Source organism: Ambystoma mexicanum, chromosome 5q, assembly GCF_040938575.1.
Source record: "Ambystoma mexicanum isolate Mex_15411 chromosome 5q, UKY_AmexF1_1, whole genome shotgun sequence".
In the NCBI taxonomy this organism is placed as follows: domain Eukaryota; kingdom Metazoa; phylum Chordata; class Amphibia; order Caudata; family Ambystomatidae; genus Ambystoma; species Ambystoma mexicanum.
The window spans coordinates 634,817,713-634,844,347 of NC_090933.1; the positions used below are offsets into that span (position 1 = coordinate 634,817,713).

The 26,635-nt window shown below is 46.2% G+C and overlaps 1 protein-coding gene across 2 annotated transcripts in view; it reads left to right on the top strand.

The window, feature by feature from the left end:
- Nucleotides 1–26,635, top strand: part of CHD7 (chromodomain helicase DNA binding protein 7) — a 1,412,705-nt gene that overhangs the window by 1,114,241 nt on the left and 271,829 nt on the right. The gene's annotated exons all lie outside the window — the stretch shown is intronic.

Sequence of the window (26,635 nt, forward strand, 5' to 3'; positions counted from 1 at the left end):
CAGTCTTTTGCCCAATAAGTCTTGCACAGTAATGTTGCGGCTTGAAGTGAGCAGAGTTGTCATGTGATGGGCTTTGTCAGTTGCTTGTGCTGCGTCTACAACTGTCCATATGGTGTTTGGGCCAATGGGAGTGGCTTAGCACTCACACTGTGTATGTGGTTTCTGTTTCAGTGGAGGTTTGGCGAGTGTCACCCTGTTCTAATTTGTTATTTTTGGACCTTGATTTTCATGCATGTGTCCGTAAAATCGGATAAGAGAATCCAAGAACGAGGCATTGTGGTATATATCATTGATAAATTGTATAATGATGTAGAAGATGATGAACGACTTTAGATGGAGTGGCAACATGTCTGGCTTCTTGGATATTCAGTAACTGTGTAAGATTTAAGTATTTCCATTGGATCAGCTGGAGTGATGGGCAGGGCGCTAAACTGTGATGTGGGGAGGGCAGGTGGGCAATAATAAGTAGAAATGGAGGTCAGGTCCTGGAGGGTAAATTTTAGCGGGCAGTTTGAGGTGTGGAGGAATGGAATTGAGATGAGAGTAGTGAATTGTGTGGTGGAGTGTTGGCATGGGTAGGGTACCAGGGTTGGCTGAGGCGCACAACAAATTTCAGAAAGCGAATATGAGCTGCTTTGTGGGAGATACAGTTCTTGATGCTTGAATGAGTTGGGTGTTGGGGAGAATTCTCAGAAATGGGCCAATTCCCTCTACCTTAGAGACCCACAGCAACTTTGCTGGATTCTGAGGACTTTATTATTTTAACCTGGAGAGAGTGAGACCCCTTTTCCCCAGTCTCTCATGTATTTTAATGTGATTTTGAACTCTGTTTCTTTTGGTTACGGAGTCTGACAAACTTCATAGGCATCATCTTTTACATTGTGTCACACAGCAACTTCAGGGCAGTGGCACAGGGAAGTCTTTCAGCTTTCCCAAAGGTTTGAATACCTTCTCTTGGATAAACTACTGTTTCCAAGAACATTAAAGTGAAATTGACTTTACTTACAATTGTAACTTTCTAGACCCAGCACACACTATCTTACAATAGGGTGGTGGAGGGGTGACTTAGTATCCCCTTTGGCTAGCTTCTCATGTTACATTTTTGTTACCCTTTCCTCGATGAATGGCTGGTGGCAGTGGTTTCCTTTTAATTACCGTGGTGTGCTTTTACTGTGGGCTGCGTTCGTAGCTGCAGTAAAGCACCCAATGGTGCCATTTTTGTCAAAATGGCCCGGTCTCTTTCTTTCTCCATTTCTTCTTGGAATGGTCCTTCTTGAGATGTACTCTGCGCACCAAACCAGGTTTCGTCCCTTTGTTCGCTTTGCCTTTGCCGAGATTCACAACTGAAGCCCACCTCCTGGCTCCAGGGTGTCTGGTGGGGCCAGGAAATGAGGGAGGTACCCGAAACTCCCTGTACTTAGTCTCGTAGGAGACCCAAATGTACTCTAGTGATTGGCCGGCTGACTGTCTGGCAAGGACAGCCACCATGCTGGGTGATTGACAGCTAGGCTGGAATGAATGGGAGAGAACTGAATAAAAGGCAAGGCTTTTGGCTTGGAAAGCAGAGTCGACTGCTGGACGAAGGAACCGAAGAACTTTAAGAGGGCGCCTGTTGCATCTACTGGACCGTTGGTTTGCCCGGTGAAACCCTGCTCCTGTGGTGAAACTCCAAATTCGTATCCACAGAGAAACTGCTGCGTGGACAACTTCTCCCTTTTGAGTTGGTGGGACCAATCGACCGCAAAGTAAGCCACCTGGACGTTCTCTCAGAGCTGTTTGAATTTCCACAGAGTTGTTGCTGGAAACAAACGCCAGGGAGAGGAACACCAGATTGTGCGCGTTGCTTTTAAGTTGGCCAAGAGCTCCAGGAAGATCCTCTGGACTCCCAGGAAGCAACACTGACCAAGCCTGAGCCACCTCAACAGAGTGCTGGACCCAAGATGCAAGGACACCTCGACAGCCAGAAACCACAGTGTTGCTATTTGCGGTAGAGGCAAGGAGCTGAAACCAAGATGTGCCACTTGTTTGAAGATTACCGGTTGCAGTCGGTAACCGTCCCATTGCAGTGCAGGAGTCCCCAGACGTCCTCCCTCTTGTCCGCACGACTGAGGCTCAGGAACACCAGGATCTGCAGAGCTGCACAGAAACAGAAGTCATCTGCTGCATTTTTCTTCAACCTAAAGGTACTGTACAGTCTTAAGAGAACTTACCTCTTTTTGTGTAACTGCACTTGTTCTCTGTTGGTGAGACTTGTCGTGGTTGTTCGGTAGAGTTGCTGGTAAGATTCTTTACTTCACAAGCCTAAACAGCTTGTGGCCCTACTTTGAATTCTTCTTTCTACAAATACTTTTAAAACATTGTGCAACACTTTGACTTTCCTCTGAAGAGTGCTTCAGTTTCACCTAGACTTTTGCTCCAATTGACTTTGGCTTAGCCTGGCTCCCTGAATGAGACTTCTTACCTTTTGTGAATGTGTTTGGTCTTCCTTCCAGGAAAGGGTTAACCAACTTTGCATGGGGGTGGGGGATTACAAAAGTACTTACCTGCCTTGAGAAATATTTGTGCCATCTCTTGTGTCATAATAATCTTCCTCTTTGACAAACTCTTAAAACTGATTCTAAATGCAACATTGATATATTAATGTCCCCAGCACCCTAACTATTGAAGTCATCCGAGGGTGTAGGTAGTGTCTGTGGGCCATACCAAAAGGGTCCTTTCTGATTTGGAAATATTAAGAGTGTGTATTATTCTTTTGAGTGTTACTGTTGTATTGCTCCCCTCTGAAGAAGACTTATTCTAACTGACTGATAAATTAATATTTGTTTATTCAAGAAACCTTGTGTGTAAGTATTTATTTGAATACTTCTCACTGTGAATCTCTGTGTAACTCCCTTACAGCTCACATTGACCCCTCTTGAGATAAGCCTGGCTGCTCAACATGCTACCAACCTGTCTAGGACAAGCTTGTACCAAAGGTTGGCTTCCTATTGCCAGGATGCCAGGGTTGTTGTAGTGCACCCAAAGGGTACTGCATACAATCTTGCCTAACAGGTGTATTGGTGAGTGATTGGGGACAGTGTGCACTGTGATGAACAAAATTGAGATGGGATTGTCTTTGGGGGCCAAGGGGATGGGTGGGTGCATAACAAATTTGTGGATGGGGGTTGGCTGAAGTGCCTTCCAGTCATATAGATGGGGAGAGTGGTAAACTCATGGAGTTGGGGAGTGGTTGGGGGAATGGCGCAAAGTAGTGTGGATGTACACGTTAGGTTTCCCCTAAATGGAAAGGGCAGGGTTAATTGATGGGGACCTTGAACAATACTCAGCCATTCATTTTATTGAATTTTAATGCCAGGTTTAGGTGTAAAAGGTGGTGCTAGGAGCTGAACATTCTACTAGAATTGTACAAAATATTTTTTTCAGAGAGCTGTGAGGAAGCAATGCTATAAAGGCATTTGTGAGCTAGGCAGTTTTAAAGGCTGTGTTGCTTAAATGTGAGCCTTGTGATTGATGTGGCTTCTCTTACTGAGACCACAATGAGGCATTCAGCAATATCCATGGATATGTAAGCCACAGAGAAGTTTTTGTTGTTGCACTGTCTACCCTGTTTAGCTTCACTTTGAATACTTTAATTCCTACCATTTGTAAAAAAAAATAAAAAATAAAAAAATGAAACCCATAATAATAATAAAGGAGTAACAAATATCTAAAGATAATGCATTTGCAGGTCATGTGGTTGAATTAGTCACAGAATGAGAAAATAGCCTACAACCTCCCTTTGATTTGCTTACAATGTGAAAGGATGTATGTATATGTGCAGTGGACTAGGTAAACAAGGGAATTCTGAAGCTTTTTGGTGGTCTTCATCCAACTATGAAAAGAAGGCAACTTTTGTGGCAAATCTGGAAGTCAAACTTAAGCTTGTCCAGAAGCACATATTGGAGCACAATCTTATAGAAGTTTAGAGGCAATAGGCCTACATGCAGCTAAAAGCTGATGGATAAAGGGAATGTTTCTTGGAGAGGCTGGATTAACGAATGTTTGAAACAGTCTGGAAACATACTACTAAGATGATTGTAATTCCAGGCCTTATCAGGGACATAGAGGTTGTTGTGCGTTTCAGGATAAGGGTACAACTAGTACCCAGTTTTGTCAAATGTGTTAGGTCACGTGCACATCAACTTTTCTTTAGTGCAAGGCTACCTTTTGATTTCACTGGGCACGCACAGGGTTAGTGCTGCAGATAATCTGTTGGGGGTTTTCAAAGTCACTACCTGGGGTAGGACTTGGAAAAGTCAAACTAGATTAGCAAGATTATTCACAGCCCCAGTTGAGCAAAGCCACTCTTAAGTAGCGTTGACCAAGCAGTGAGGCTGAACTGAGGAGGAAGTGGACACTGTTTTGTAGCACAGTTTACAGCAGAGCTGATGAGTAAATATAAACACCATACAGGCAAGTTATACCAATAACAATTGTTTATTACAATACTACACTAAAGCACGCTTTAATTATTTAAAGGCAAGTACACATACTACATATATACACCAATTAGGAAACCTACTATGGGTTACACACTATTTTCGAATCACAAGCAGTTATGTAAACAATGTATTCACCAAAGTAAGGAGAACAGATGTTAAGCGCATATCAGTATAAAGGCCTTACAATTATGAGGCACCCAGCACTATATAATAATACTTCAGAAGTCCAGGCCTAGCATATACCAAGGCTCTGATAGTCTTTTAGGTGTCCCAAAATGTTGCTGAGGCTAAAGGTGAGCCGTCCAGGAGAGCCCATTCAGCTAGTGTAGGAAAAGTACTGATTTTAATTAGTACAGGCTGCATGCAACATGTGAAATATGGACGTAAAGGTCTTAAGCAGAGTTCCAGTGTAAGGAGAAGCAGCTTCCACTCCTGGGATTCACAAGAATGATGCACAGAAGTACTTGCCCACTGCCTTGGATAGCGTTGTGGTAAGCAGGATTACACCTATGTCCCGGCCCTTTCCTCCATACTGCATGGGCCTCCCTGCGCAGGAAAGTGACTGGAACCATTTTGCCTTGCAAAGATGCACCTCACATCAGTCCTCTTTTCTGCAGAAAGCTTCACGTCAGCGTGCACATTTTTTTGCTCTGTAGCAACCTTTAACTGGTGTGCCCTTTTCTATTCATCCAGCTCCCGGCACCTAGTTCCCCGGTGTATGTTCACGAGCGGGTTTACCTGGTGCACCTCCTGTGGGGGATCCTCCCTGGCTTCAAACACCTATTCACTGTCTGTAATGTTTGCGGGCTGATCACCAGTGGGATTCCTGCGTTGCGTGCTGGGCGCTTAGTTACGTGGTCTTTGATGGACCGTTTGTTGAGTTGGCGGAAGTTAGTCTCGCATTCTCTGCCGGAGCATCTTAAGGCTTTAGCTTGTCACAAGTCAAAATCCAAATAGGTAAGTCATTCAATTTTTTTCAACTCTTCAGTTGTGAGACTCATTTACATGGATATCCTCTGCTGGGAGGAATCCACAAGGTCCGTCACACCAGCGCTTGGCCTGAGGCCTCCAACACTTCTAGTGCCCTCACTGAGGGGTCCTCTGACTCTACCAGGATGGGGATCAAGGGACCAACCGGTCCTACTACCGGATTTTAGTCAGAGGGGCTTCACAGCTCTAGTATCAGGTGCGCATGCCTGAGCGGGAACCTAAACGTGACCATACTACCAGACTAAAGCCTGAGGACAACAAACCACCTGGAGGTAACTTGTCTGTCAGGGTACTGAGAAGAATCTCAAGGGCTCTTGGGGACTTAAACATCAGGGATTTGCAGAGCGCACAGCCGCCTCCATGTATTGCTCACAGAATTCCCACAGATATGGCTTCCAAACGGTTGGGCATCCCAATGCTTCCATTGGATGAGGAGACTAGTTAGTCGGTAGGCTCATCTCCTTCAGAGTGGCCTACCCAGTTATGCTTTAAACAGCGGTTGCCCAATTTAATTAGAGACTCTTTTCCAAGGTGAGCGTCGGCAATCTCAGGCACCCCAGGCCTGTGGTGCACTTCTTGCCCCACAAGCACTGGTTGATTTATTTATTTTTTCAGATAAGTGGCCATGGCTTTCCCCTTTTACCCTGGCCACAGAGCTCCCCACCCGCTTACAGTTTGAAAGCCATTGATATCCCATCCTGTCCCCCATGGAAAGAAGCTTCTGTTTCAGAGAGTAGGTTCTGGTTGTCGGTAGATTTGTCCACAATGCTGACATCCTCCTTACTATTCTTGTGCAATTCAAAAACTGCCCTTGCCGTCTCGGATGCTTCTCTGCCCGTTGTGTGAATGTAAGTAAAGTGCCCCCAATATAGAAATCCCACAAAGTTCTTCAGCCCATCCTATATAATGCAGAGAGACCGATATCCCTGAATATCCGCAGGAGATTGCCATGTAAGCTCAGTGTCAGTTCAGGACAGTACACTTCGCACAACTGAAACTTTGTAACTCATTTCTTCCATGCCTTTGTGTCCTAAAGCAGCTCAGTCCCCTGATGATGATTTTGGAGACCCTCTAGCAGTCGAATTAGCTCACCATCAGCCAAGTTACCCCACCTCAGCGCGTTCTGTAACTTAACCGCTAAGAAATATAACTTCTAGTCCAGAAAGCTCAGGCCTCCAGCTAGGTATGATTTCCTCATCATCAATGCCATTCTGCCTCTACCGGGACCCCAACGCAATTCAACCTTCTTAGTGTCCAACATCTTTTAAGACCCGCTTAACCAATTAGGGAATATTAGCAAAGAAGTACAGTAGCCTAGGGAGGTCAACCATTTTGCACAGTGCCATCCTGCCCATCAGTGAAAGAGGCAGTCTCTTCCAAATGATTATGGCATCCCTCTGTCCCAGTGAGAGCTCTACCGGTGTCAAGTACAAATCTATTAATCTCATGAAGAATCTGAACCCTTAAGCACTTGAAAGACTCAAACTCCCAACTGCTCAGAAATATTTCTCTTTTGGCAACTTTCCCTCTGTATTCTATGGACCCCGACACCTTTTTACATTTTATTTTGTAACCTTTCCTGACTTTACAGAGAAGTGAAGCCTTCGGCTTCACTGCCCTGGCCTTTGCTCATTTTGTCTTGGGGAAACTGATCAGTCTTTCTATCAGTATTGAGAAACCGTTTCCCTTTTGTCTTTTTTCTTTGACCTTTTTGGTAACTTTTGATGGTGTACACAGCATCATACAGTGCGGTGAGGATACTTTAGTATCACCCTAGGTATTTTGTTTACTTTTATATGTGCCTAAAGAAAAGCTGATGGCAGCAATTACAGTTTTACAATTTTTTGCATTATTTTTCGTGTTCACATTTGTGTTTACCACGTGTGGCTACTAAACATGGCGAGTGCCATAAAATTGCTGTCCTTTGGCTATATTGTTTGGCATTCTTCCTGCCTTATAAGGTCAGGAAATACCTTATATGGTTCTGCATTTGCCTGGGAAAGCTTCTACTTTCACAGGCTACTGTTGGTTTGTTATATGTGGGTGGGACTGTCTGGTCCCACTCCACAACTGGGGTGCCATAGTGTAGGTGTAGGGCATGTGTGAAACCCTCCGTTGTCACTGATTGGACCACTGCTGGATGTCTGAATGGTGCAGATCACTTACCATTGGTGGGCTTGGACTTCCAGCCAGGATTTAGGATAAGAGGACTCCTGCAGCCATTTTTTCAGATCCGCGTTGGAGCCAAGTATCCTGTGTAGATGAGCAGACTGAAGATCCGTTGACGACTCCCTACTCCCTGGCTTCCTTTCCTGTGATTGGTCCGGTGAATCCCTGCTAGACTAACTAATCTGCGAAGACCGTGCTTTAACCCATGGACTGGTGCAACCAACCAGTCTCAATGCATTCTCCAGGATCCAGCCGTCCTGAGCCTTTGAATGTGCCCCTGGAACACCCAGTGGACTGGCCAGCTCCCCATGGGGCTACCTCAGTAGAATCATCGCTGTTTCGCATGCCAGAACTTCAGGGCTCACCATCTCATGCCTCAAGTCGCCTTCCTGCTGAGTTTCTGCTTCCTAGCATCAAGGGATCCTGATCTGGAAGGTCTTCTTTGACCACAACTAATGATGTTTGTCATTCTCACTGTGCTGTGACGGTTGGTGGAAGTTGCTTCCCTGTGCGGTGTCCCGAACAGTCCTGCATTGGTGAAGCCTGCTTGCCTTCTTCGCCAGGGGTTGCATTCTGCACCAGCAGCCGACCAGAGATACTTGTACCCGCAACCCATAAACTTTCTGCACCAGAGCAAACTATAGGAATATCATTCTATTGACCATGACCTGTAACGTTGTTGAATAGCTTCTGGAATATTTTGCCACGACAAGAGCTCTTCCTACATCAGTCCCCTCTTCTAAGAAGCTTTGTGACGTCTGTGCACAAGGTCCCATACATCATAGGGTTTGGACTTGTAAAGTTATTATATCCTACTGCATCACTACTTTCTGTCATTTGTCTGTTATTGAATGCATTGCTAAGAACCAACATTGACTGTATATGTTTGATAATTAAGTATTGTGTGAGATTACTACCTGCTTATTTCTTTGTGTAGTGTGTTTTTGGGCCTATAATGTTTGTACTGATCTATCTTGAGTTGTGTGCTTCTCTGTGTAGACTCAATGTGGACCCCTGACCCCACTCACTTTCTCCTGATACTAAGCCTTGAACACGCTTACCTTGATTGGGTTGGGCTAACCTCAGAGTTCCCCTGATTACTATAACTATGGTGGCCCCCTAAAATCTGTACACCAGGCCATATTCTAGAAGTTATTCCACAATTGGGTATTTTTCATAATTTTGTTTTTGTTTTAGGGCGATCAATTCTGAGGGAAAAATTCAAAACATACATGGAGAATGGAGAATTGATTACCCCCCTCTCTGCTAATATGTAGATTGGTGAAGCTTTTTACAAAGAAATTAGTATTGTAGAGCTCAACACAAAATTACTTAATTTAAAAAAACATGTACAACAATACACTCCCCACCACAAGGACACACATGGAGAAAAGATCATTTTATTGTTCCCAATACCTAAAAAAAAAATGATTGTAACCTATACAACACAACCTTTGTGGTGACAGTTAACAATGTCTAAAAATAGTTATTTTAGACATAAATAGAAACAACAAATTACATTGGGGTAGATATCAAATATCTTGAAGAATTCATTCTTGTGAGAACTATTATTATTCACAGTTTCAAAGATCGTCAAAACTGAATAATAGTTTTCTCACACTAATGAATTCTTCAAGATATATGATATCTACCCCAATGTAATTTGTTGTTCCTTTTTTCTTAAATACATGTCTGTCTTCATGGTGGGGAGTGTATTGTTTTACATGTTTTTCAAAATTAAGTAACTTTGCGTTCATCTCTACAATACAAATGTCTTTGTGAAAAGCTTCACCAATCTACGTGATATTAGTGGAGAGAGGGGTAATCAATTCTCCAATCTTTATGTTCATATTCTACAAGTCCATATTAACAAGCTGGTGCTCAGCGGTGGGGTTAAGGTATTGGGTACCCCAGTGTTAACTGCTGTAGTACAATTCTATTTCTCCTGCATGGGGTCTGGCATGGATCCACATACTCATGTATATTCCCCGTTGACAGGCTGGGAATCCTCAGTAAAAGAAAGTTTCACTTCCACTTAAAAACTGTATTTCTCCTCTAAACCAATCACTGTCCTCTGGTTCATACTGCCCCCATCCAATGACAGTCCTCTCCCTAAGCCCCGCCTCTGGCACCCATCTTCAGATTTCTTTTTTTTTTACCAACTTTACGTTTTTGAGCAACATAGTTATGTATACACCAATAAACAAATAATGATTGTTTTGTTCATGCCAACTCTTTCATGTTTATTAACCATATGAATAACTGTCAAACTTTCCCCCTCCCCCGCCCCCCCCCGTTTCCCAACTTGTGGATGAAAAAGTGTTCTATTCTTATTTTAAAAGTTCAACCGGTAGTGTCATTTTTCAGTTAGTGTTTGTATTTCTCAGATGATGGATATTGCACGAAGCAACCTGGGTTTAAAGTATATCTGTTCTTTATCGTCTGTAAATTCATGGAGAGGTAGCCAAATGTTCAGATATTTTGAGTAGGAGCCGTGAGCCATTGCTGTTACTTTTTCCATGGCCATCACTCCCCATAGCCTCACCCACCACATGGCCACTACTGGTCCATCCTTATTCTTCCATGCCTGTGCGATCGTGAGTCTGGCCGCGCTCAGCATGTGAGTGATGAGCGAAGCTGTAGGCCCTGAAGTTGCATAATATCCTTCGACCGCTTCCCCCAGGAGCACCACCAGTGGATCAGAGGGGAGCCCCACACCTGTAATTTCTTTAATGTGGCTTAGGATCTCTTTCCAGTAGGTTTCCACTAGTGGGCAGGACCACCACATGTGGATAAGATCCCCAGGTTGACAGCAATTCCTCCAGCAAGCAGCAGGATATTCCGGATTGATAGCATGCATTCACACAGGCGTCATGTACCAGCGAAGGCAGAGTTTGTAAGCTGCTTCTTTTATTGAGGTGCATCTAGAAGTCCTGGCGGTTCTATCCAAGATACGGCCCCAAGTATCTCCAGAGATTGGCTCCCCTATATCGGTCTCCCACTTTTGCATGTAGGTAAGTTGCTCTTCAGGGTCTGTCGCCCCATTAATCGGTATAATCTAGTTATTCCCTTACCTAGTTGGCCTTCTTGTATTGTCAGCTCTAGCCCTGTGGGGCTCCTAGTTGCTTTTTCTTTCACTTTCACTTTTGCGTTTGAGACCCAGTGTCTAAGTTGAATATAATGGTATCGCTCCCGTTCCGGTATTACAAATTTGGCCTTGCATTCCTCAAACATCAAAGGGGACCCATCTGCATAGAGATCCCCCAGGACCATATTATTTTCCCTGCCCCCCCCCAGTGTGTCCAGAAGTTAGCCTGCATTCCTGGGGTAAATTCCGGGTTATGAGCAATCGGGGTAAGTGGCCCTTCCCCCCTTTGATTTTCTTATTTCTCAGTACCCTGTCCCAATACCATAGAGTAGTTCTGGTTGTTTCCAGTAGTTGACCTCCCTTTTCTGACGTGTGGCAAGGAAGCCCAGATTCTTAAGGGGCGTTTTGGTCACTGTTTTTTCCAATGTGACCCACTGATTCGGGTCTGCTCCAGATGTCCATTGTAGCATCGGGGTTATTTGTGCTGCCGATAGGTATCTACGAAATTCAGGAACCTCCAGGGCTTGTGGTCTGAATAGTACTTTTTTAGGGATTCTCGGTTCTTTCTCCCCCCCCCCCCCCCCCCCCCCAACCCCCAGATAAAATTCAGCACTTCTTTCTGTAGTGTTTGGATAGCTGGGCCTGGGATTTTTATTGGGAGAGTACCAACTACATATAGGAATTTAGGGAGAAGAGTCATTTTAACCGATATGATACGTGCTAGCCAGGACAGTTCCTGTAATTGCCATCGTTTTAGATCGCTTGCTAATGTCTTCAGGAGGTCTGGGATATTGGCCCCGTAAAGCCTATTATAACTGGGGGTCAATTGTACCCCGAGATATTTCACTGCCTTAAGTTCCCATTTCAGGGGATATTGATTCTCCCATTCCGGAATTTGTTCTACAGCTTCAGTAATATTAAGCATTCTGGATTTGGGGGAATTAATGTGGAAACCTGAGAGTTTTGCGAATTCCCCCAGCAATTGTATAGCTGCTGGTAAGGAGCTTGCGGTGTCCTTAAGGAACAAAAGAATGTCATCCGCGTAAAGGGCCACTTTTTGGGGTCCTGCAGTGCCTACTTCAACCCCCTGGATTCCTAGATGGTTGTGGAACTTACATGCAAATGGCTCCATAGCCATGGCAAAGATCAGGGGCGACAATGGACACCCCTGCCTTGTGCCTTTCTGAATGGGGATATTCCCTGTAAGTTTTCCATTGACCATTAGTCTTGTGGATGGGTTTGTAAAATTGGCCATCACCATGCAGATGAAAGTTGGTCCGCACCCGAATCTTTCAAGGGTTAGACGTAGGAAACCCCAGTGCAGATTATCGAAGGCTCTGGAATCGTCTAGAGCTGCCACTGAAAATCTTTGTCCAGACCTCCGTCCCCAGTCTATTGTGTCTATGGCTCTGCGAATATTGTCATATGTGTGACGTCCTTTCACAAAGCCTGCTTGGTCTGGGTGAATTATTTCGGGAAGTACCTTTGCTAGTCTTCGGGCCAGTACCATGGAATATATTTTTGCATCCCCATTTAATAAGGAGATCGGGCGATAGCTTGCACAATCAGTTGGGTCTCTGTCCGGTTTCAACAACAATATTGTGGTTGCTGGGCCCATATCACTGGAGGTACGCCCCTTGTCCCTAATGAAGTTAAATAGGTGTGTTAGAGGGGCTGTTAAGATGGTCCTGAACGTTTTATAATAGGCATTACTTAGTCCATCTGGGCCTGGAGCTTTGTGTCCTTTTAGTGCTCCTATCGCTTCCCCTACTTCCTCTGCTGTTATAAGGCTTTCCAGTTGTTGCTTTTCTGCCTCACTGATTTGTGGTAATTCTATCTGATTTAGGAATATGACTTGTGCCTCCCCCTCTAAGTTCTCTTCTCTTAAGTTGTTGGTGTAATATGAGATCAACACCTCTTCGATTTCTTTCTCCCCCCGCACCATTTCCCCAGCATCGTTACAGAGTTGGGTTATGCGATTCCGGAGTTTCTGGTGTCTTAATTTAGCAGCTAGGAGTAGGTTAGCTTTCCCCCCTTGTATGTAGTAAAATTGTTTAGTTTGTACCAGTAGGCGTGCTGCATCATCTGATAGGTGGGTTTCTAAAATTGCTCTAGCCTTTTTTAGTTCCCGCCATGCCTTCTGGGAGCCCCTGTTCTTATATTCCACCTCTGCCTTGTGTATGTTGGCTTCCATATTGCGTCTCACTCTTTCTGGACTTTTAATATAATTTGATGATTGTGCAATAAACTCCCCCCGTACTACCGCTTTGCTGGCGTCCCAAATGGTCGACCAGTCAACTCCCTGTGTCATAATTTCCCGGAAGTAGTTCTGTAGGGTTTGTTCTATACTTATCTGGACCGATAGGTCTTTCAGAATTACCTCATTTAATCGCCACGGTTTGTGGGGTTGTTGTTGAGGGGGATTTAATTCTATTTTTAGCAGAACCGGAGCGTGATCCGATAGGCAACGTACTCCGATTTCTAAACGTGTAACTTGTGGAACAATTGTTTCAGAGATAAGTATCATATCGATACGGGAGTATCCCTTGTGCACTGCCTTGTAGTGGGTATATGTCCTATCCTGTGGATTAAAGAATCGCCAGGACTCCAGTAGGTGTAGTTCCCTTAAAAATTTGGCCAAGGCTTGTCTGAATGTATGGTCTTTGGAGGTGGCCGGTAGGGTTTTGTCCCTTGTTGCATCCATTACCCCATTAAAGTCACCTCCTATTAGGATTTTCCCAATTCCCCATTGTGCAACTTTGGGTAGTAGGTTCAGTAAAAAGTGGTCCTGTTTCTCGTTAGGGGCGTAAATTGAAATCAGGGTTACTAATTGGCCCATAAGTTCCCCCCCCCAGCATCAAATAACGGCCTTCTGGATCCTTCACAACAAATCGTTTTTCAAAAATGATATTTTTTGCTAATAAGATGGCCACTCCCTGTTTTTTGGTCCCACTGGAGGCTAGAAATTGTGTGGGAAAGGCTCTGTCTCAGCCTTTTTTCATCCTCTGGGAGCAAATGTCTCTTGCAGCCATACCACCGAGGCATGCATATCCCTCAGCCTAGTCAGCATAGATTGCCTCGTGATTGGGGAGTTAAGCCCTTGGACATTCAACGAGACCAATGTCAACTCCGACATTTTTGCATTTTAGCCATTCCACTGTTATCCGGCTCAAGAATCTTTTGTAGACGTTGCATGCATAACTTATACTTTTCCACCCAAAAACAAAAATTCCCAACACCAACTTTTGGATTATTTCCCCATAACTTTCTCAACATGTCGTGTACGCCACAAATCATCGGGATCTAACACACCCGGGAAATTTTGGTTCCGGACTTCATCTCCCCCACCCCCTTTCTCCCCCCCCTTCTGTAAGAGTTAATCCATACCACATGATGTCTCTTAAAACGGTGTCTTGTGCTGTCCCCCTTAGGCCTTTTCTTTCTTGTCCTTCCAATTTTAAGAGGCGGTGTCCTGGTTCCCCAAGTGTTCGGCAGATGATCAGGTGGGATCTGAAGATATAAGCTCCTTGTTGCGCCCCCGCGGTCGAAGCCGTGCTGGCTTCCTTTGGCTTCTTCCGAGTCCATTTTCCCTTTCTCCGCTCCGGGATGGTGATCCTTCCTTGTCTGTGAGGTTGCCCCCTTCATCTTCCTGCATAAGATCTGCCATATCTTCCTCTTTGGAGAGGGAGATCCTCTGGCCTTTCCATTCAAAGCGGAGGCTTGTTGGGTGACCCCATAGATATCGCACATCTCTAGACCTCAACCAATCTGTGACCACATCATTTTCCTTCTGGCAAGAGTGGCTTGAGCTAGGTCCTGAAACAGCTGAATTGGAGAGGAGCGGAACCTAATGGGCTCCTTCTTGTGAGCTGCTCTCATAATTTCTTCTTTTAATTGAAACAGGTGTATACGGGTTAGCACATCCGGAGTTGGTTCTTGCTGATTTGATATGTAGAATAAACCCTGTGCGTTCGATCTAGTTCAATTTCTCTGTTCTCTTCCGTGTTCAAAATGTGTCGGAACAGGTCAGTTACAAATTGCTGTAGATCAGAGTCCATTATTGATTTCGGGATTCCACGAATTCGAATGTTGTTCCGTTTGGACCTGTTTTCGGCGTCTTCCTGCCTGTTTTGCACCCATTCCATTTGTTCTAGCTCAAGGACTCTGTTTGCCAAAGTGTCATGTTCGTGGCGTTGTTCTGTCATCACTGTTTCCACTTCGTCAATCCTTTTTTCCACCGCCAAGACTCCTTTGTTGAGATCTGAGATAGATTTAGCTAGGTTAGTTGCACTTTCTTTAATGCCCTTCTTAATTTCCTGCAGCATTTTGAATAAGTCCGACTTTCGGATAGGGGGCTCTTCGGAGTCTCCTGCCCCTTCCAGAGGGGGATTATGTATCTGGGCCATTGCTTGCACTTGATTGCCTTTCTGGACCTCTGCTGTCTGCAGCATGGCTTTAATGTCCCCAGAGCCTTGGCTTTTAGATTTAGTAGCTTGTTTGGACATCTCCGACAGAGTATGGAGATCCAGTTTGTTGCTCTGAGTAAGATCTGGCAAGGTAAGACCGCTATTATTCGTTGCCACTCCGGTAGGTGCTCTGCCCCCTCGTCACTTTGGGCTTGCACAGGTTTCTAATGTCCGACCCTTAAATGGCTTTGCTATGTTTTCTGCAAGGGTTCGCTTTGTCGCCTGGTGTGCTTCCTGCGTATGCGGGGTCTAATGCCTGTTTTCCCCCTTCCTGCCAGAATCTAGTAATATGCGACCAAGAAAGGTCTCGGTTAGGACCACCATCTGCAAGCTCCTCTAGCTTGCTGGGAGTGATCAGCACACACAATGCCACTGTTTATGTTGGGGAGCAGCTATCTTTCTCAGGGAACACCCATCCAGTTGTGTCTGCAGCATCAAGGGCCCCGGGAACTGCACCACTCATGCGGCCACCTCTCAGCATGGGCATCCTTTGAAGTGTCCACCCGCTCCGGGCTGAGCCCGCCACCGGCACTATTTCACCCGAGCGCAGCCGGAGCGGCGACAGCACGCCCCCCACAGTAAGGCCCCGCCACAGTCATCGCTCCAACTGGTTATTACCCCCGGGAAGGCGGGGGCCACAAGCTTCGCGCCTCCCTGCAGCTGCTTCCCAGCGTAGGTGTCCCCCGCTTGCAGCAGCTGCTCTCCCAACTGCCAATCCGCTCACCTCTGCATATCTCTGTGTTCCCATGTTGTGCTGTCAGCATGCAGACTCCTCTTCTTAGCGGCCGGGGTTAGCGCATCCACTTCTGCTGCCCGCAGCTACTTTGCTGGTCCCATTCCGTGGGCTTCGGGGTGCGTTGCCTCCAACCGCCTCCATTCGAGATTGCGCTTCGTAATAGGCCTCTGGGGGAAGAATCCCCGATCCTCCTCCGCGAGCTCCCGCATCGGTCAACTGCGCTGTGGAGAACCGCAGGGGGGCCCCCCCACCCCAGAGTGATATGCTTTCCGGGTCTCCTACACGCGTTCGGAGACCCGCGGCTTCTTTCCGCGTACATGGACTGAGGCGGCTGCCATTTTGATCGGGGGAGTCCGTCTCTGAATCTAGCCCGCTGCCACTCCTATACTGCTTCCTGCCGCTTAATTCTCGGTTCGTCAGAAGCCTCTGGAGCTCATCGCTGCGTGGATAATTGTGGTTGCCTTACAAGTGCATTATAAGGGGCATAAGGGCACCGGGGCCGGGTGAAGTCACGGAGCTCACCGAGAAGCCATCCGTTCGGGTCCTCCCCATCTTCAGATTTTTACTGCATACTTCAGTGTTGGGAGTCCTTGAGTTGGACTCCAAGCTATTTGTATGTTTTTTTCCGAGTGCTACGCCCCTCAAGGGCGATGATTTATCAAAGTTTCTAGAAGGCCATCTTGGGCCTACTTCGCACACTCCGAACATGACGGAGAAGGAGGGGGAAGGACCCTTTTCAGGCCCTGCACCAAACGAGGGCTACGTAACGTGTTTGTAGAAGACAAGGACCTGCAATGCCTGTACTGCCTACGCCTGGACCACAAGGAGGTGGAGTGTGAGATATGCCTAGGTTTTTTGAAGAAGACTACGAAAGACGGGCATAGTAGGCTAGCAGCATGGCTTAACCCACTCTCCTGAACACGTGTGAAGACTTGCTCTCCAATCTTGACTCTAATCTCCCTTCTGTCCTCATTCTCCTTGATGTATTCTCTGCTTTTGACACGGTCAGCCATGCTATCCTGCTCAATAGTCTCCGGGACAACCTTGGTATTACTGATCAGGCCTGGCCTGGTTGACCTCCTTTCTGACCGACTGACCCTCTCAGGTCGAACTGGAGTCTTTCCTCTCTTCTATCCCTCTCTCTACGTCTGGTGTTCCCCAGGGGTCCAACCTCTGTCCCTGGCTCTTCAACCACTACCTGGCACCTTGTGCCCACCGCATCGCCACTCTCTGCTCCAATTTTCAATGTTATGCTGGTGACACTCGGCTCTTTCAGGCTTCCCTCTGCCAACTCTGCTTCTCTCATACCAGACTATCTGGCTGCAATTCAGGACTGGAATGGAATGGTAATGCCAGTAAGACTAAGATCCTCCTCATTGGGTCCCTCTTTCTTTTTCTCCTTCTCCTTTTCTCCCCCTCTCTCCTCTCTCTCTCCTTTTCTCCCCCTCTCTCTCCTCCCCCGCCTCTCCCCTATCTCTCCTTTCCACCCCCTCTCTCCCCCTCTCTCTCTCATTTCCTCTCTCTCTCGCTCTCTCCTCCCTCCCCCACACACTCTGGGCCCTCTTCCTGCTCCTTCCTGTGAGGCTAAGAACCTTGATGTCATCTTGGACTCCACACTCTCCTTCTTTCCTCACATCTCTGATGTCTCTAAGAAGTCAAACGATCAGCTGCACCTCGGAGGTATTATTGCTTTTCTCACTCCCCCCATCCCCCCCGAAGCTCACTGTCTCCAGAACTCTGGTCCTCTCTAGGCTGGACTATTGCAACAGCCTCTTTCTAAATCTTCCTGTCTCTACTCTTCAACCTTTACAACTTATCCAGAACAGGCCTGCAAGGCTTGTCCTTGGCCTCAAGCCCATGGATCGGATCTCTCCAGCTCTGGCATCTCTTCACTGGCTTCCCGTGGCTGCAGGGATCAACTTCAAGACCCTCTGCATTGTCCACAAGGCTTTCTGAGGCCTGGGACCGCTCTACTGCCAACTTTCTCTTCCAAAATATCTTCATTCCCGAGCTCTCCGCTCAACCACCCCCAACTCTCTGAGGGTCAGACGCTTCTTCTAGCAAAGAGTTGGGGGCAGATCTATCTCCTCTGCTGGGGCCTCCCACTGGAACAGCCTCCCTGCCTCTCTCAAACTTGAGCAGAACCACCTCCAGTTCCCAAAGAAACTCCAAGACCTTCCTTTTTGCTTCCGCTTTCTCACTTCCTCTACCCTGCTGATGCACCAGACCCGTGCACTGGTCACCCTCTGAACTTGGGCCCAGGCTCCTGCATGTCGAGTTGCCCTCCCACTGCCTCCGGGCTCCCCAGCACTGAACGGTCTGTATCTGCAACCCTTCAGTCCCTTCTGTCTACACTTATGAGCCGCCTGCTGGCTGCACTTGGGTGTTAACTCCACTTACCCATCCCGCTCCGTCATGGCACTTCTCCCCTTCACTGCACTTGCACAATTTGAATGACAAGGCCTATTAAGATCGTTATTTTGACCCTTCTTTCCCCCTCCTTGTCTTGTCGCACCTAGAAACACTTGTGTACAGGTGCGTTATAAATGCTGCATCATGTATCCTAACCTGAACAAGGCCTCTGCCACGGTGCTCTGCTGAGGGTTTGCCTCGTCCAGGACTAGCCGGTCCGAGGAGCGGTCTCCCTCTGGAAAGAGGTCTACGTCCTCTGAGGTTGCCCCATCCGTGGGTGTCCAAGATGAGACCAAGAGCCGCAAGCTCGAGTCAACCGGGTTTGCCGCTGCCACGGGTCCTAGGTTGGATAGGCTGCGATCACCATTGCCTTCCGTCTTCATAGCCAGCCTATCATCGAGCTCCTCCTCAAAGAGGAAGTCCTCCACCTCGGCTAAACTACGGGAGAAATTGGATAAGCCCAGGGCGAAAGAAGCAAAGAAGGCCGCGCAGCCCAAGCAGGCTTAACCGGCACTAAGTCCTCGTCGGCTACTTCGATATCTACCAACACTACGGTAGCTATAGGCGCCGATTCTACAAGGGTGGCTCCTGCCGCGCAGTGTCCCTGACTCCACGACAATGCAGCAGAGACATCGGCGAAGACTGCAAGCACTCCTGAAGGGGTGAAGACACCAGCCCAGGTTCCGGCTCATAGCCCTCAGGGAGGAAAAGGGGTGGGGGGGCGAGGAGGCCCTGAAACAGTCCTCCAAGGTTGGCCTTCAACCAATGGATATTTCATCCACGGACATCCACAAAGTCCATTTATACTGTCCATGAGGACAAAGACAACTGCGGCACAGAGCCTAGCGCTCCTTTGTTACCTCCTCAACCAAGGGACATTTCCGTGGACATTTTGTCTACTATCCGCGGCTTGGGTGTCGGAGATTCAGCAGAGGTTGCCCCCGGTACCCATAGTGCCTCAGGCTCCGGATCAGCCTCCGCCTAAAAAGAGGAACTGTCATCAGACGCCCTAACAGCAATCTCCTCCACCACGTTTGGCACCAACTCCAGCGGACCCCGAGACGGGTACTGGGACGGATACGACCATGAGTACCGATGAAGACGAGGACTTTGTCCCGGCGGATGATGAATCGCTGCATTTGGATGTGAGTGAGGTGACCAATACAGAGGGTCACATGTGGTTGAAGTTTGGCAAGTGTATGGAGAATTAATGTGAGTAGACGTTGGTGATACTTGATTGTGCGAGCCGAAAACTTTATTTTGTATGAACTTAGGCATTGTAAATAATATATGGAAATTCATTTGTTTTTAAAGATTTATATAAAATAAAAATGGTTTGGAAGAAACATTTTGTCGATATATGTGAAACAATAAATGAAGTGTTACGCGTCATTCCTCACTCACTGGTCCATATTGTTGTTTTTGTATATGTTGTATAGCCTGAAGGACCAGGGTTTAGAATCTGGCACCCCTATTTTTTGATAATATTGTTCTCCAGCATGGATTCACATGCGAACTCTCCCTCCGGCCCCTCTGTTGCTCTTTTTGGTCATAATGGCGCTTTACGTGCTTACCAAATCTGAAGATGGCTGCCAGAGGTGGAGTTTAGGGGGAGGACTGTCATTGTTGTCAGCTTCACATGGCTTGCGAGCACCGCGCACGCTCAATTGAGAAGGATTTATCCTCCACTGTGAGACCAAGCCTGATTACAGCCTCCATTTTGAGGAGCAATCCGGGACCAGTGCTTTAACAGACGGTGGCCTATACATGAGCCTAGGGTCAATCTAACCCCTTAGCACTCCTCTCTCATACAGCCCCCGTCCTGATGAAGGCCCTGACAGATACGAGGCTCATCTAGCCCACACAGACGGCCCGAAATACCTCGGTGTAGACGCACCTTTTTAACTACAGTGTATTGTCACTGTTTCTCTGAAAGAACATTTTGTTATTTGTTGTCTTTGTTAAAAATGTTCATCTGTACTCTGCTACACACTGTCTTAGACCCTGACAGTGCATGATTCATTTCATGTCTTGATGCACAATTCGCTAGACCAACCAGTGCTTATATTATTGTGTACTATTTCCCTCTGAGTATTTTGAAAAACCTGTATTTTTGTTGACCTGATCCATAACTGCCTAAATCATAAAAACTAAGAATCTACCCATACTGGGTATTATGAATAGTGCTGTGTACATTCATTTTTTGGTCATAGGACTAGAGAGAGGAGTGTGCAAAAAGTGACTTCATTTTGACATATTCAAGTGTATTTTTTGTCTTAAGTAGCCCTCCTGGGCAGAATAGGTCCTTTACCAGGAGCCCTGTTCTGTAATCAAATTTAATTTTCTGGTTTTAGCCCCCCATTTTTTTTTAACATAACCTTTTATTGTTTTCAAATTAAACACATGCCAAGACAAGCAAATGATTGCCAATGTTTGGTTACTTGGTGTCAAGATTATTGCAATAACATCAAATGCAAGATCAGTTACTCAGGGAGGTTTCAGCCCCTTTGAACTTTTGTTTGGTTACTGTTAGGCAAGATTGTATGCAGTACCCTGTGGGAGACTGCACCAACCGTGTCCTCTTGGCAATAGTTGACCCAACCTTTGGTATAAGCATGTACTACACAAGTTGTTCGAGTGACTGAGCAGCCAGGTTTATCTAAAGAGGGGTCAATGTGAGCTGTACTATAGAGTGTCACAGTGAACAGTATCAAAATAAACACTTAAACTTAAGGTTTCTTGATTAAACTATTATTTTTTAATTTAAGTCAGTTTGAAGAAGCCTTCTTTTGAAGGGAGAAAATAAGTAACACTTAAAATATACTTCAAAAATACACACTCTGTTTCAATAAATCAATAGATACCCATTTAGGGTGGCAGACACTTCTTACACCCTGAGGTGACTTAAATAACTAGGACACTGTGGACATTGATATATCACTGGTACTTTTAGAGCAATACTGAGTTTGGTTTCAAAAGGAAAAGGTTAGGGAATAAAACAATTAACAAATATTCTTAAGCAGGAAAGTACTTTTGAACCCCCCAATGCAATGTAGATTAACCTTTTCTCAGCTATACAAGTAAAGAATGTATGACTTTTTGGAGAGATAGTTAAAACCCAAAGTCGGAGGTTAGAAGAGTCTTTCAGGGAGCCAGGACAGCCAATGTCATTTGAGCAAAGTCCAGGGGAGCTGAAGCACTTCTTGTAAAAAGTCTTGGACAATGTTTTATAAATCTTTGTAGAAAATGAAATAAAAGTTGGGCCACAAGCTGGGAGGCTTGTGAAGGGCAAAGCTGCAAGCAACTCGGCAAAAGGCAGCCAAGGCAAGTCTCAACTACCATATCATAACTGAGGGCTAGCAAGGCTACATGACAAGAGGTAAGTACCCCTCAGTTCACAATACCTTTGGTCTGAAGAAATTGGTTCCAGCTGGCTTCTGTTCCTGTTGTAGGTCCTGCAGATCCTGTTGTTCCAGGGCCTCAGTCATGGGGACGAAGGAGGACGTCTGGGGACTCCTGCAGTACGGTTCAAAGGTCGGCGGCATCAATGGGCAAACTTCAGATCAGCAGCACTTTGCGGTTTCAGCTTCATGCAAATAGCACCACTGCGGTTCTCGGGTACCTTACAAGCTTTCCTCCCTTCTGGGGTCCAGCACTCTGTTGAGGTGGCTCAGGCTTGGTTAGTCCTGCTTCGAGGGAGTCCGGGGGATCTTCCTGGAGCTCAGGTCTGAATTAAAGATGAAACACTCGAGTCTGGTGTTCCTCTCCCTGGCAATCGGTTCCTGCAGCAGCAATGGATGTACAGCCAGCTCCGAGAGGATTTCCAGAGGAGTTTCTTTTGGTCAATTGGTCCCACCAATCCAAGGGGGGGAAGTCGTCCTTTGCAGGGCTTCTCTAGTTGAGGCGAATTCGGAGCTTCAGCAGGGCAAACCAATGGTCCAGGAGTTGCAGCAAGCTTCTCTTCCAAGTTCTTCCGATTCCTTCGTCCAGGGGTCGACTCTGCCTTCTGTTCAAAAGCCCTTGCCTTTTATGCAGGCTTCTCCATTCATTCGCAGCCTAGCTGTCGCTCACACAGCAGGGTGGCTGTCCTCCAAGGACAGCCAGCCGGTCAATCACTTTCGGGTGCATTCCTGTTTAACCAAGGGGATTAAGCACATGGAGTTTTGGGAACCTCCCTCGCTTCCTGCCTTGTCAGACACGCTGGAGCCAGAGGCGGGTTTCAGCACTGAAGCCCGCCAAAGACACCACGAACAAAGGGACCAAACCTGGTTTGGCATGCAGAGTAAATCTCAAGAAGGACCTTTGCAACAAGAAATGGCGAAAAAAGACGACCAGGGCCATTTTGACAAAATGGGCACCCATGGGTGTTTTACTCCAGCTGCAATTGCAGCCCGCGGTAGAAACACTCGATGGTAGTGCTGGGGAGAATTCTCAGAAATGTGCTGATTACTCTCTACCTTAGAGAGCCCCAGCAACTTTGCTGGATTTTGAGGACTTGATTTTTTTACTTGGGGAGAGAGAGACCCTTTCTCCCACTCTCTCATGTAATTTTTATTTTTTATTTTTTTTAACTGTTTCTTTTGGTTGTGGAGTCTGACAAACTCCATAGGCATCATCTTTTACATTGTCACACAGCACCTTCAGTGCAGTGGCACAGGGAAGTTTTTCAGATTTCCCAATGGTTTAAATACCTTCTCTCGGATAAACTGTTTCCAAGAGCAGTAAAGTGAAATTGACTTTACTTACAATTGTAACTTTATAGACCCAGCACACACTATCTTACAATAGGGTGCTGAAGCGGTTACTTAGTATCCCCTTTGTCTAGCGTCTCATGTAACAATTTTGTTAACCTTTCCTCACTGAATGGCTGGTGGCAGTGGTTTACTTAAAACTAACGTGGTGTGCATTTAACGCGGTCCTTGAGATTTACTCTGCGCGCCAAACCAGGTTTGGTCCCTTTGTTTGCTTTGCCTTTGGTGGGATTCATGAGTGAAGCCCGCCTCCTGGCTCCAGGGATTCTGGTGGGGGCAGGAAGTGAGGGAGGTGCCTGAAGTTCCCTGTGCTTAGTCTCCTAAGAGACCCAAATGCACTCTGTGGTGATTGGCTGGCTGACTGTCCGGCACAGACAGCCACCCTGCTGGGTGACTGACAGGCTGGAATAAATGGGAGAAACCTGCATAAAAGGTTAGACTTTTTGGCTTGGAAGGCAGAGTCGACCACTGGACGAAGGAATCGAAGAAGAACTTGGAGAGGACTCCTGCTGTAACTCCTGGACCGTTGGTTTGCCCGGTGAAGCTCTGCTGCTGTTCTGAAATTCCAAATAGGTATCGACAGAGAAGCCCCTGCAAGGACGACTTCTCTGTTTTGAGTTTGTGGGACCAATCGATTACAAAGTAAGCCTCCTTGACATCCTCTCACATCTGGTTGAATTTCCATAGTTGCTGCTGGGAAACGAAACGCCAGGGAGAGGAACATCAGATAGTGTGTGTTGCTTTTAAGCTGGACGAAGAGCTCCAGGAAGCTCATCCGGACTCAGAGGAAGCAGGACTGACCGAGCCTGAGCCACCTCAACAGAGTTCTGGACCCCAGATGCAAGGAAAGTCCATCTCGATAGCCAGAAACCGCAGTGTTGCTATTTGCGGTAGACATGAGGAGCTGAAACACTGAAGTGCCACTTGTTTGAAGATTGCCGGTTGCGGTCGGTGACCATCCGATTGCAGTGCAGGAGTCCCCAGAAGTCCTCCCTCTTGTCCCCACGACTCAGGCAGAGGAACACCAGGATCTGCAGAGCTGCACAGGAACAGAAGTCATCTGCTGCACTTTTCTTCAAACTAAAGGTACTGTACAGAGAACTTATCTCTTATTGTATAACTGCACTTGTTCTCTCTTGGTGAGTCTTATTGTGGTGGTTCTGTATAGTTGCAGCTTCTTTACCTCACAAGCCTAAATGTGGCCTTACCCTGAATTCTTCTTTCTACAAAGACTTTTAAAACATTGCAAGATTTTTACCTACCTCTTGTATGGTATTGTTTATTTATAAAGCGCCTATACACAGGCAAGTGTTTCGAAGCGCTCAAGGAGGGTGGGAACACTGGGGGGGGGGGAAACAGTTGGTCAGAGCCCTTGAATTTCTGAAGCGATAACGGTCTGCACAGGCAGATTAAGTGGATATAGTACATTTAAAAGGATACAACAAATAGGCCTGATTCTGCAGTTTTCTCAAGTGCACATTAAGGGGCAAGACGAGGAAGGACAAAGATCTACTGCCAGAGCTGTAGTGCAAGTGCAGGCAGGACGAGGGAGGGGTAGGGTGGTGCCAAGTGCACCCAGTCAGAGACTGGGGAAGGGCGGAGAAAGAAGCTCTCATGATGTAATGCAAGTGCTGTGAGTGGGTGGGGTGCAGGGCCCTGAGGCAAGTGCAGTATGACTGGCAGGGGTGCCTGGGACCTGTGAGACTCTGGGGTACACCTGAGAAGTGCTTCAGTTTCACCTAGACTTTTGCTCAGTGACTTTGGCTTAGCCTGGCTCCCTGAATGGCTCTGCTTCCCTCTGTGAATGTGTTTTGGTCTTCCTTCCAGGAACGGGTTCACCAATTTTGCATCGGGGGGGGGGGGCGGATTACAAAAGTACTTACTTGCTTTGAGAAATAGTTGTGAGGTCTCTTGTTGTGTCATAATAACCTTTCTCTTTGACAAACTCTTAAACCTGATTCTAAATGCAACAGTGATATATTAATGTCCCCAGCACCCTAACTATTGAAGTCACCTGGGGGTGTAGGTAGTGTCTGTGGGCCATCCCAAAAGGGTACTTATTGATTTAGAAATATTAAGAGTGTGTATTTTTTAAGTGTATGAGTGTTGCTGTTATATTGCCCCCTTCTGAAGAATGCTTACTTTGACTGAAAAATACATTAATCATTGTTTATTCAAGAAACATTGTGTGCAAGTGTTTATTTTAATACTTGTCACTGTGAATCTCTGTGTAACTTCCCTACAGCTCACATTGACCCCTCTTGAGATAAGCCTGGCTGCTCAACACCCTGCCAACCTGTGTAGTACAAGCATATACCAAAGGTTGGGTTCCTATTGCCAGGAGGTCATGGTTGTTGTAGTGCACCCAAAGGGTACTGCATACGACCGTGCCCAACAGGTGGTAAAAAGTAAACCAATGCCACCAGCCATTAATTGTAGAATGGGTAACATAAACATGTTAGATGAGAAACTAGACAAAGGGGATACTCCAGCACCCTATTGTAAAATACATAAGGTGGGTGGTGCTGATCTCACAAAATAAAATATAGGAGGGACAAAACAGTGTTCCCCAGCCCTGGTAACATGTGTTAACACAGGTAAGATAAAAAGAAAGCTCAAGGAGTTCCAGCAGCACTGCACAGAAACTGCGGTGTGCTGCAATAGTAAAATGTTGCCAGAAAACATGGAGGATAGTACACAAAAGTTAAAAGGGTTCCCAAGATTAGGGTAAAAGGAGTGTGTGAAAAAGGTGGCCACTCGCTCAGGAGAATTGGTCCAAAAATCCAAGAGTCCAAAAAAAGGCTGGGGGACTCAAAGTGGTAAGAATTGCACTCAAAAAGGAAATTCTACCCAACAGGTACTTTTTTTTATCACTTTATTTCTAGGACTGTAATGTGAGCTAAGAGGTCTGGCACTATAAACCAATTTTATTTTCCTAACTTTTGGTGGCAAGGTGGGCTTGATTGCTTAAGTGTTAACATCATTTGCACCCTCTAGGTGCTATATGTAATGTATAGTGTTTGTATCATTAATACTCCTATGTAGTGGAGTTTAGGGGAACAATATTGTGACTGTATAGGAATGGCATCTTGAGTCCAGATTATGACTTTATAAACGTGTTCGTAATTGTCTAGGGTTGCCATTTCTTCCCAAGTCCTTTTTAGCCTTGTATTTATTGTTCCTAACCATGTAGTGAGTGAACAGAAGACTTTTTTAGTAGGTAGGGGTCGGTTTACTGTCGATTACTGTTTTAAACATACACAGTGTTTTTCGATGTTAGATTTATAAATGCATACCGCACAAATAGTGTCCTGGAGGCATACGGGCGGGATCTGATGTTATGGGAAGGAGCAGGAACATAAAGACGCAAATACATAAATGGCTAGAGAGCCATTACAGACAGCCCTAAGAAGTGAAGCCTGTAATTCTCTAAATAAAAACGTTTTCAATTTCTTTTTGAAAGAGTCGAGTGATTTATTTGCTTTCAAGTCAGGTGGAATGGAGTTCCATAATCTTGGAGCTGCTATTAAAAAAAGGCACTT